Genomic DNA, 12,003 nt, shown 5'->3' with positions numbered 1-12,003 from the left:
CCCTGGATGATAACCTGGCTAAACCTGTGCCTGCTAAAATGACAGTGGGGATCCTGCCCAGCGTCTCTATAATGCATTAAGTGCCCTGGCACAGTGAAGAGCGGTGGTGATTGAATTTAGAGACTTCTCTTGAGAAATACTGGGGTATGGCTGCATTGATCTTCCTCAGATGCCAGCAACTCTACCTCTAAGGAGAACTATTCAACAAACAGCAGCCGGTGGGTTAAACATCTGACTGGTAAGTCCTCACACACTTTGAATCACTAATTGACTGGTTGTTATTGTCTGTTAACAGCTAAAACAGGAGCAATACCTGTGTTATTATATCCTATCGCTCTGAGCGAAGTCCCATATCTATACAGTATTTGTGGAGACATCACTGAGCCAACTTATAAAATCTGAGTTGTTGGATAAAGTATAAAAGCTTAAGTGTGTGTGGTGAAGATAAACCGGTTGTAGGGGATCAGACCACGCCTGAAAACGAAATTGTTTGTTAGTACACCCTGTGTATCACAGACTGCAAATTTATTCTGTCACTCTGCGAGCATATTATACCCGCCTGTGATTTAAATGGAGACTGAACTTAACTGCCATCATGGGGAAAACAGGCCAGAACTCAGCAGCCACTAGGCTGGAAAAATATGCCCGCTCGCAGGTGCAGGTTCCGAGCGGCTCAAGGGAGAGTACCCCACAGAGTAACCCCACTAAAAGTGGGAGCAGCTCACAGCAAAAAGAGGTTACCTTGTCGCAAGTGCTGGAGGCGGTTACTGCATGCGAAACTCGCCTATCAGAACAGATAAACAAAGTTCAATCCGATATTATGCTACTGCGTGATGATGCGCAGAAAATACGTGCAAGAGTAACGGAGGTTGAAACGCGAGTCTCAGAGATTGAGGACACAATAGGTCCTATGCAAACTCAAGTTAAAACTCTCTCTGATCAATTATCAGAGATGCGAAGTAAAGTGTCCGATGTGGAAGGACGGATGCGTCGAAACAATATACGATTCGTAGGCTTCAAAGAAAAAGTGGAGGGGAACATGCCAGAAAAGTTTATTGAGGACTGGCTGAAGCAAAGCTTGGGGAATGATGCTCTCTCCCCTTTGTTCTCAGTAGAAAGGGCGCATCGAATTCCTAGCAGGGCCCCGATTCCTGGTGGTCCTTCCCGTACCTTAATAGTAAAAATATTACAATCGAAAGATCGGGACAAAATCTTGAGGCTCTCAAGAAGTATGGGAGACCTAAGCTATAATGGCAAGAAAATTTCTGTGTTTCCTGACCTCCCATACGAAGTACAGAAGGAGAGAACTAGATTTCGAGAAGTAAAAGCGAGACTCAGGGACTTGAATATCAAATACTCCATGCTATACCCCACGAAACTTCGAATTGTCGCTAATGATGAGACCAAGTTCTTCCTCTCACCAGGGGAAGCTGCGACATGGCTTGATAAAATACATCCAGGCAAAAAGCAGCTTGGAGCTAATTAACTGGGACTTTGAAATGTTTTTTTTTCTCTGTGGTAGCAGTTCTACGCAACAAGCAGGGTTTAGAAAGTTGTAACAATATGGTACTAAGTTGGGTCTTAGATCTTTATACAATGTAATTAATATGTAAGAAAAGTGTACCCAACTAGCCTATAATAAACAGGTGGGAAGTGGGGGGTGGGAGGGGTAATTGACAATGGAGACGCCGGAGAGTCAGACACGCCTACAATAGTGTGCCCGATAGTTAATTGCCCTCAGTAAAGTCGGGGGGGGGGGGGGGGGAAATCTAGTACTGGGCATTGGTTGGGAGGTAATTCTATAGGTATGCCTAGATGGGTAGGTGATACAGGGTGGGGATGGGGGGAGGGGTTTATGTTGTGTGTTGTTTGTTTGTGTGTGCTTTGTGCATTTAAGCAGCAATCCAACGGAGGAGTTGAGGTAAAAGGAAAATGTAGTATATTCCATACTTGGCAATCGGTACTGTTGTTAGGTAATAAGCAAACATGGATAGAAGTAGATTCATATATGCTACCCCTAATTAGAAAATATGAATATCCGGTAGAAACAAGGGTATGTTCTGTGTGGGGGGCGGGGTATATGTTTTGTGTATGTAGTGCAAATTACTGTCAATTTAATGTCGAAAAAAACTATTATATTCTTATGTGCCTCAGGGAGCTCAGGAACTATGAGTTATCAACAACCTCAGATAAATAGGGACAAGCTTAGCAACTCTTGGAAAGATTACTATGACCAGTCGGTAGAAATTATACATTTCCAGGTATGGTAGGGTTCATGACATGGAATGTGAGGGATCTGAACGAGAAAATTAAGCGCTCCTTGGTTCTTAATCAATGCAGGGTAGCCTCAGCAGATATCATCTGACTGCAAGAAACCCACATGTCTGGAGACAAGTCACTGTCTTTGAGGCAACCCTGGATTGGGAGAACTTTCCACTTACATTTCTCCTCATCAGCCCGGGGTGTTACTGTTATCATTAAGAAAAACATTGCCTTTGAGCTCTTAGCGTCTGATATAGATCCGAGGGGTCGGTATGTGTTTTTAGATGGGATGCTCGAGTCAATTAGATATTGCATCCTGGTCATATATATTCCTCCCCCCTTCTCGCTTGAGGTGTTGCGGATGGCAGTTAATTTTGCTGCTGCTTGCGCTTAAAGCTACATTATCTGTCTGGGAGATTTCAACGCTGTGATGAATGTCAATGTTGATAGGTAGAACAGTAAGGGAAGCAGTGATAATAGAAAAACAAAACTGGCTGAATTTACAACTGAATTTGATTGGTGGGATGTGTGGCGTGAGACGCACCCTAATGTGAAACAATTTTCATTTTACTCGCCTCCGCATAACACATTCTCAAGAATCGATAATATCTTTGTGTCTAGAAATGTCCTTATGAACATCGCCTCGGTTGAGTACATGGCCCGTGGAATATCAGACCACTCACCAGTACTGATGCAAATTGAGCCAGTGGCTAGTATAGGCATTAGATTCTGGAAACTTCACTCCTCTTGGCTCTCTCAGTTCAATGATGATGAGGAAGTACGCTTAATGGTCGATGGTTTCTTTGGGGAGAATAATGGTTCTGCTAAGCCCTCAATAAACTGGGACACTTCCAAGGCCTATATACGTGGGATATGTATGAAAAAAAATGCGCAAGCCAAACGGAAGTACCGTGAAGCTGCCCTATTGTTAGAGAAGCAAATGATAGTTAAGGAGCAGAAGTATCTGAGTGAGCACACTGAGGCTATAAGAACTGAGTGGTTAGAAGCCCAGCGTGCCTGGGTAGAACAATTACAGACCATGATGACCCATAAGCTATTAATTGATTCTCACAAATTCTATATGAATATCGACAAAGCCAGTAAATATATGGCATATCTCTCGAAGCTAGACAGACCATCATGTATAGTCACGAAAATACGCTTAGATACAGGGGAATCTGTCACCACCGCACCAGATATTGCTAAAGTATTCTCTGAACATTTCAGCAAGGTTTACAGCACCAAACTTACATATGGGAGTAATGATATAAAGAACTATCTTAATGGTATTAGCCTTCTAGTCCTCTCCGATGAGGACAGGGGCTCCTTGGATGCTCCTGTATCCATCGAAGAGGTGGTAGCAGCGATTAAGTCCCTCCCAACTGGAAAAGCCTCTGGGGTGGATGGACTGCCCGGCGAATTTTATAAAAAGTTCGAGGAAATTTTTGCCCCAAAATTATTACATTTTTTTCAGGAAATGGACCAGGAGGGTAGACTCTCCAGTTCCATGACAGAAGCCATCCTCACTGTTATTCCAAAAAACGATAAAGATCCATCGTTAGTGGACTCGTACTGACCTATCTCCCTGATCACGACAGATGCCCAAATTTTTGCCAAAATACTTGTGGCTAGACTGAACGCCGTGATCAGTAAGATAATACACCCGGATCAAGTCGGGTTTATGAGTGGAAAATCCACAGCCATAAATTTGCGCAGATTATTTATGTATTTACAGATGGCGGATACATTTGGGAACAGTGTTGCTATCGCATCATTTGATGCCAACAAAGCTTTCGATTCCGTGGAATGGCCATACTTAAGGCAAGTTCTATCTGCCTTTGGGATAGGCCCAAGATTCATAAAGTGGATTTTTCTGCTATATCAGTCACCGAGAGCTAGAATTTTAGTCAACGGTCATATGTCTGAGCCGTTTCCGCTTTTTAGGGGCACTCGTCAAGGGTGTCCCCTTTCACCCTTGTTATTCGCGGTCGCCATTGAGCCAATCGCGTGTAAGCTACGGTCGCTATTGGGCCTAATGGATGTGAGGCGAACCCCGCTGAGCAATATTATATCACTATATGCGGATAATTTACTGGTTGGAATGACCGATCATATCAACCAGTTGCCTTATTGGTTATTGAAAATATGCGGGAATTTGGGTGCTACTCCGGGTTGACCATAAATTATGGTAAATCACAACTCTTAGTAACCAAGACAACAGATGACAGTAGCTCTGACTGTGATCTTTGTCTTCCCCTGGTTGATAAGTTTAAATACCTGGGAATAGTTATCTCAAGTAACCCAGCGGATTATATTAAGTATAACCTTGATCCCACTATAGAAGACATCAAAATAAGATGTAAAAATTGGCAGAACCTCCCATTAACAGTTATAGGCCGGGTTAACTTGGTAAAAATGATGATCCTTCCTAAGCTTCTGTATATATTCACGCACTCTCCCATCTTAATAAAAGAAGCGACGTTTCGTAAAAACCATCATGTGATTTCATCCTATGTTTGGAAAAATAAAACTCCCCGAATTAGAATGTCCTCTATGTGTAGAGAGCGCAGCAATGGTGGCTTTGCCATGCCTAACTTCAAAATATATTATTATGCGGCCCAACTGACCCATCTTGCAACATGGATAAATGGCGATGAATAATCTGCGGAGGTGGCAAGCTACATTGGCAGCATAATTCCCAGCCATTCTCCTTTACAGGCCATACTAAAACAGGGGGGGTCACTATAATCTCCCCCCTTTTATTAAACAACTTAAGTATATATGGCAGTGGGCATGTAGAAAAATGGAATTTGATAGTATTGATCCCGATACATAAATTTTTTCTATGGCCCCGTTTTCCAGTTTAAATGCAAGTCAAGGAGGAAGAATATGGGGGCACTATGGAGTTTGCACCATCGGACATCTTTTCAATGGTAAAGAGCTGAAGCACTTTTCTCAGCTGCAGTTGGAATTTGCTCTTCCTAAACATATGTTTTACAGGTACCTGCAGCTGAGGAGTGCTTCAGCACAACAAAACCGGTTGAAGCAAATCTTCCTGGCAGAGTCCCCTATGAAAAAATGTATTAAAACTATGGGCAACAGTAAATGCCTATCAAAATCTTATAAATTCCTTCTGATAAACACTCAAAAAGACGGTATAGAGGGGTTGATGCATAAATGGTCGGTTAATATCCCAGAGATTAGTGCCGAAAACTGGAGACTAGCCCTCAACGCTCCCCGCCTGGCTACCAACTCTTTAAGAAACCAGCAGGTCCAATTAAATATCTTATATCGTACCTATCTAACTCCAGACAGGATCTCTAGATTCTCACAGGATAGCTGTAGTCGATGTCCAAAGTGCCATGTAATGGGCTGTGATTTTTGGCACTTAATGTGGGAATGCTGCGTTGTACAGAAATATTGTCAGGAGATCAGGAAGATATTGGTGGATATTGGGCTGGCAAACAATGATTTTAACCCCCTGGCAACTATTCTTGGGGCATGTCCTAGAAATATTCCATCGGGATTCCGACAGCTATTGTTAAATCTATGCGCTATTGCTAAGGTTGTTAAAGCCCGCTGCTGGATGGCTAAAAAAGGTCCAGGGATCCAGGAATGGATTGCTTTGGTCAATACGAATATGGTACACGAGCGGCATGTGCACTCTTCCAGGAACTCTATAGATACATTTTTTGTTATATGGGACAAGTGGTATTATTCAAAATACTACACTACCAACAAATAGCAGAACCTGAGTCTTTTTCTTGATAGTTTTTTTATTCATTTATTTTTTTATCTCTCCATACCGCCCACTATTTCACAAATTACTATCATTGCACTGGTAAATGCACGCTCAATTTGTATAATTTTCCTGTTTGGTCATTACCCTGATTAATGTAACACTTTGTTTTGCACAGATATAATCCCCATTACACTGTCAGGCTGTAGTTAGATCTGACAAAATCACTTAATTTTTAAATGATTGCTGGTCCCTTGACTTTAAGAATCCTAATCACGTTTGACCTAACACTAGGAACCTCCTCTTGTCTGTAAACACTTGATTTTGTCTTAGGTCCACTGTTACACACTGTCTATCGGCTGTACACGACACTATAGCACTGGAAACCTTATTTCAAGCAATATAGGCTTTATATGTACTTATTATTTCGATCCACGGAACAAATCATCTTTGCTTTGATGGAGTTCCTAATATGCCGCTCGATCAAAACCAATTCCCGAAAGAACAACTAAGGTCAAAATGCTCTCCCTCCTGTTCCTGGAATAATGCTCATGCTTATCACGAGGCCGGGCACCAGCTATAACTTGGGGACTACCATGCTCCACATTTAGCTATTTGAACCATGAATGTAATTGAAATATATCAACAACCTATGCACTACTCATGTTTATTGTATGTCTAATGTGTTGTCCTGTAATGTTTGTATTTGTCAATGTAAAAATTTTTTTTTCAATAAAGATATAATATAAAAAAAAAAATGTTGTTAAAAAAGATATATTTCCTATATGAGGTAAACAATACAGGTCATTATGATGAATGAAAATGTTTGCTTGGGATTTTTCACTTGGCACTCAAAGAGATAAACTCCTTAAATCCCGAATTCTCTAGCTTCTGCAAGTGGTGCCACTAAGGAGTTTCACGCAAGGACAGTGATTTGCTGCAATCACTGTGATCTGCAGCAGCTCCTCCCATCCCATTGTTAACCCTTTGAGTGTCAACATCTCTCTGGTGCACAATATCAGCTAAAAATGACAGTGTCTGGCCAACATTTGTTTGTTAAATTCAAATAAAAAATGTGCAATAAAAAAAAGATAATAATTTATATATGATGTAAACATTAACTGTCATTATGATGACAACAAATGTTTTCTTGGCAATTTGCACACCAATTTTGACAAATTTGCTTGGCACTCAAAGGGTTAATCCTGCCCTGGTCTCGTCCAACCTGTGACCACCATCACTGAGGACCTTACTGCTGTGAAGGCCATGGGGTTACTGTGCTAAGTTAGAAAAGGAGATACAGTAGGCATCTCTTCAGAATTTATCCACTTGATGCTCCATAAAAGATTGTGCTGAGCAAGGTGTTCCATCAGCTGACTCCAGAGCAGAATGAGGCTCAGGTGACTTGATGCTGTAACATGCTGGCCAAGTTTGATAGAGGTCGCTCAAACTCTGAAAGATCATAAAAGGCGATGAATTTAAGATCTATGGTTTCAACTGACATAAGTTGGGGCCCACGGAATCCCAGCTGGAGGAGCACCACCACAGAATCACCAAGCACTCGAACCCACCATGGGAGATGTGTCATGCCCCAGAAAAACCCACCCCTGAAGGGATTAATCCACATAAATATTTGAACAATATAACAAGACTTGAAGTAGAAAAACAAGATATGTGCCTCCACTGGTAAATCAGAGATGGCACAGTATAAATTTACTACTGCCCTTCATAATTATGAATATTCCCCTTCATACTGTATGTTATCCATTTTTAAATGTGTGCTCTCCATCATGCAGCTTTTGATGATCTTCACTTATCTTTCTCATGCCTTTTTTCTTCTGATTTTTCTTCTAGTCTTGTCATCGCAATGGTGGCTCCTCCCTCGGTGCTCACTGATAAAGACCTGCGTGATGATGTCATGCCCAACACCACAGTAGGAAGAGAACAGGGGGAGGAGGATGCCGGCCAACGCTGGCCAGTACTAACAGTAGTGCCGTAAGCAACTTTTTATTTTTGATTCGCCCTGCCTTAGGCTGTTCTGGGGCCCCTATGCTTGTGGGTCCCTGGGCAGTAGACCACCCAGCCCAGTGAGAAAAATGACCCTGCCTGATCCTGAATAAGGGATTTTTTTCCCATACTTCCCTGGTCCCCTGGTGGTGTCTCGATGGTCCCCCGACATCCACAGTGCCCCCCGGCATCCACGGCGGCCTTCAGGATCCTCTTCAGCAGCATCTCTGGTCCCAGGGGTGCAATGTGCAAGTGTGATGCCGCGCCGGTGACGTTACCGGCATGACCGTGCACACGCCCAGTGCACACGCCCAATGCACCCATGGGACTGGAGATGCCACTGATGAGGATCCCGGAGGCCGCTGTGGACATCAGGGGACGAGGTAGTATGAAAAAAGGGTCTGGTGGGGAAAAAAAAACCCAAAGTATTCGGAATATTTCGTTTTTTTGGAATAAACGGGTAAGGGAGACCCAACCTGTACTGGTATTCCAACATAGGGAAATGTAGCTCGGAAATGAGGTATTAAAGATGCTCTTAATGAGATTGAGTCATACATGCAAGGTTTAAGCATCATTTCTCATCTTACTGCAAAAGGAAATTGATTTTCCACAGCTCAAACTAGTCAACACATGTAATATACTGTATGTCAAGATACAGAGATATCAAAGATTTTTTTTTTCTGTTTAAAATATTGGAAAGTATGTTGTAAAGAGTTACCATGAACGCAAACACAGCATCATACTGTACCGCTTCTTCTGCATAGGTGTAGAGTCAGGCGTTTTTGAATTGTAGACGCTACCAATCATTTTCACCTAAGGCTAAGGAGTGGGTATTTCAGTGTTGCAAATCTAATTCTGTCTTCCTAAGCATCTTGCTTCCAGATGATGTATTCTTTGCAATTGTGTTGGTTGTCTTGGCTCAGACCCCTGTTAAGTCTGTGTGGCTCAGTGATATATGGAAAACTCAAATTGAAACTGATGAGCCAGTTAAGTTGATTCTTTTGGCCATAAAATGAAAATTCGCCACGCACATATTATCTTCTGACGATGTAATTTACAGGGGGGATAGGCTCTGAATAAGCAATGCTTACACAGAAGGAATGTTGTAAATACACACATCACACATTCAGAAGAACAATAAAATGTCCTTTGTACCTTCAAGGTCAACTAATCTACTGAGTGCCAATATATAGTAAGGAAACCAAAGCTGCGCAATAGAGACGTGCCATTAAGTTGTTATTATATTTATTATTATACTATAAGTAATGGCCCATACAGATGGGGCAATTTTTGGCTGTTTTCTAAGCGATCTGTCTAGATTCATTACAAATTAAGCACGGATTGCTCTGTGTGTATGCCCCCGGAAAAAAGGCGATGCACGGTCTCATGCGTCGCCATTCCCTGCTCAGATCTTGAGCACATGCAGTCAAGAACTAGATACATTGTGCTGCATTTGCATCAAGGAATTAAAGTTAGTACAGATCGTACTATAGTTAGTTTGTATAGGGCGATGTGTTCTAAGCCAACTGTGCTAACTAAATCGCTTAGCACATGACGGCACATTGGCCCGTGTGTATGGGGATTTACAGTACTGTATGTTACTGATGTTTTGATTATGGAGAACGGTGGCACTGTGGTAAGCGTTTCTTCCTTACAGCTTTGGGGTGAGGAGTTAGGTTCCTAACCAGGGTTATGTTTGGAAATTGTATTTCCTCCCCTAAATTGTGTGATTTTCCTCCCTTACTGTATCTCAAAAACATACTGGTAATTTAATTGGCTAATGACTAAAATATGTACCCTAGTTTGCAGAGCCGGTGCTACATTAGGCAGCTTCCTAGGGGCACCCCTGGGTCTGACCAGTGCCGTATTAACAATGAGATGGATGGAGCTGCAGCTCCAGGCCTCCACATAAAAATAGACCTAACATCATGACAGCATGATGATCACCAGCTGGCCACATGGTTGCCCATAAATCATAAGTATTAAAATTGCATTTGTATTTTACACATATACTGTATGTCATTTTTGTACTTTTTAATGTAGGGAGACACTGGGGCTTATAGTGTACGGGTTCTACATTCCTTCATGGCATTGGCCAAACCTCTTCCACTTCTCATAATAGGCCCGTGAACATTTTCAGCTCCAGGCCCATTAGGCCCTTATTCCGGCCCTGGGTCTGACTATGACAAATTTAAGGATGACACAGAAAGGCACCCTTGTTGAAGTAAAGGTGATGAGCTTCTCCGATGCCACCTTCACATGTTCACCTGATGTCAGTATTGGTGTGTGGTTGGTGATGGAAACAGCAAGCTGAAGCTTTGCCTAGGGTGCTGAAAAAACCTTGACCCGGCCGTGTGCTTGGGAGTTAGCGAATGTAGACATTCTAATGAGGCTGGGGTTAATATTTACCATATTTTTACCAATTTACCAAGTAAAGGGTACTCTTTACCTAGAAGGGCGCCCACGATTTTGATCGTGGGCATCGTAAGGAAAAAAAAATCTCATGCGATGCGACCGATGCGATGACCGCGATTTCCCATAGGGAACAATGTTAAATGTCCCAATTGACCCGATTTTCCATAGGGAAAAATGTTAAATGGCCCACAGAGGCCAAATAGGCACCCTGAAGTGTGAAATGGCCCCCCCAATTGTTAACGCCACCCCACGATCAACGTCAACCCGGAGCATGGTGAGCGCAGCGAGCCCGCGAGGGGCGGCGGTACGCGTCCTATGACCTTTTCATACCCCCACTATCCGCGTCGGCGTGGAGTTGAGAATAGAAAGTGTGGCGAGCGCAGCGAGCCACCTAGCCCGAAGCGTGGCGAGCGGACACGGACACCTGTGAAGCCCGCGAGGGGGCGCGTATACCTGTGAAGGTGTCCGCGTCCCCTCGCGGGGCTCGCCACACTTTCTATTCTCAGCTCCACGCCGACATGGATAGTGGGGGTATGAAAAGGTCGGAGGACGCGTACCGCCGCCCCTCGTGGGCTTGCTGCGCTTGCCACACTTCGGGTTCACGTTGATCATGGGGTGGCGTTAACAATTGGGGGGGCCATTTCACACTTCAGGGTGCCTATTTGGCCTCTGTGGGCCATTTAACATTGTTCCCTATGGAAAATCGGGTCAATTGGGACATTTAACATTGTTCCCTATGGCAAATCGGGTCAATTGGGACATTTAACATTGTTCCCTATGGGAAATCACGGTGATCGCGTCGGTTGCATCGCATGCGATTTTTAAGTGCATGCGATGCCCGCGATGGCCGCGATGGGCGCCCTTCTAGGTAAAGAGTACCAAGTAAAGTGCTCTACATAGCAAGTAATGCTGTAATAATAATAATAATAATAATAATAATATATAAATATATATATATATATATATATATATATATATTTTTTGGTACTCTTTACCTAGAACGGCGCCCATCGCGGTGATCGCGACATCGCGGGCAGCACATAAACGGCCGCGACGCGATGCCCGCGATCACCGCGATTTTCCCATAGGGAACAATGTTAAAAAGCCTAATTGACCGCGATTTTGCATTCAATGCCTCAATGCCCGCGATTTTCCCATAGGAATCAATGTTAAATGGGCTACAGAGCCCAAATAGCCCCAATTAACCCTTAAATGTCCCCCCAATTTTTGTACGCCACCCCACGATCCACGCCAACCCGAAGCGTGGCGAGCGCAGCGAGCCCGCGAGGGGCGGCGGTACGCGTCCTCCGACCTTTTCATGCCCTACTATCCACGTCGGCGTGGAGTTGAGAATAGAATAGTGTGGCGAGCCCGAAGCGTGGCGAGCGCAGCGAGCCCCGCGAGGGGACGCGGATACCTTCACAGTTATACGCGTCCCCTCGCGGACTTCACAGGTGTCCGTGGCGACGCGGACACCTGTGAAGCCCGCGAAGGGACGCGTTTACCTGTGAAGGTATCCGCGTCCCCTCGCGGGGCGCGCTGCGCTCGCCACGCTTCGGGCTCGGTGGCTCGCTGCGCTC

The 12,003-nt window shown here is 43.9% G+C and overlaps 1 protein-coding gene across 1 annotated transcript in view; it reads right to left on the bottom strand.

Moving 5' to 3' along the window:
* The window catches only part of CLSTN2 (calsyntenin 2), a 741,013-nt gene that overhangs the window by 164,073 nt on the left and 564,937 nt on the right, over window positions 1-12,003 (bottom strand). The gene's annotated exons all lie outside the window — the stretch shown is intronic.

This window comes from Crinia signifera, chromosome 3 (genome assembly GCF_055691185.1).
Source record: "Crinia signifera chromosome 3, ASM5569118v1, whole genome shotgun sequence".
NCBI classification, from domain to species: Eukaryota; Metazoa; Chordata; class Amphibia; order Anura; family Myobatrachidae; genus Crinia; species Crinia signifera.
This window is presented reverse-complemented; position numbering and strand designations above follow the sequence as displayed.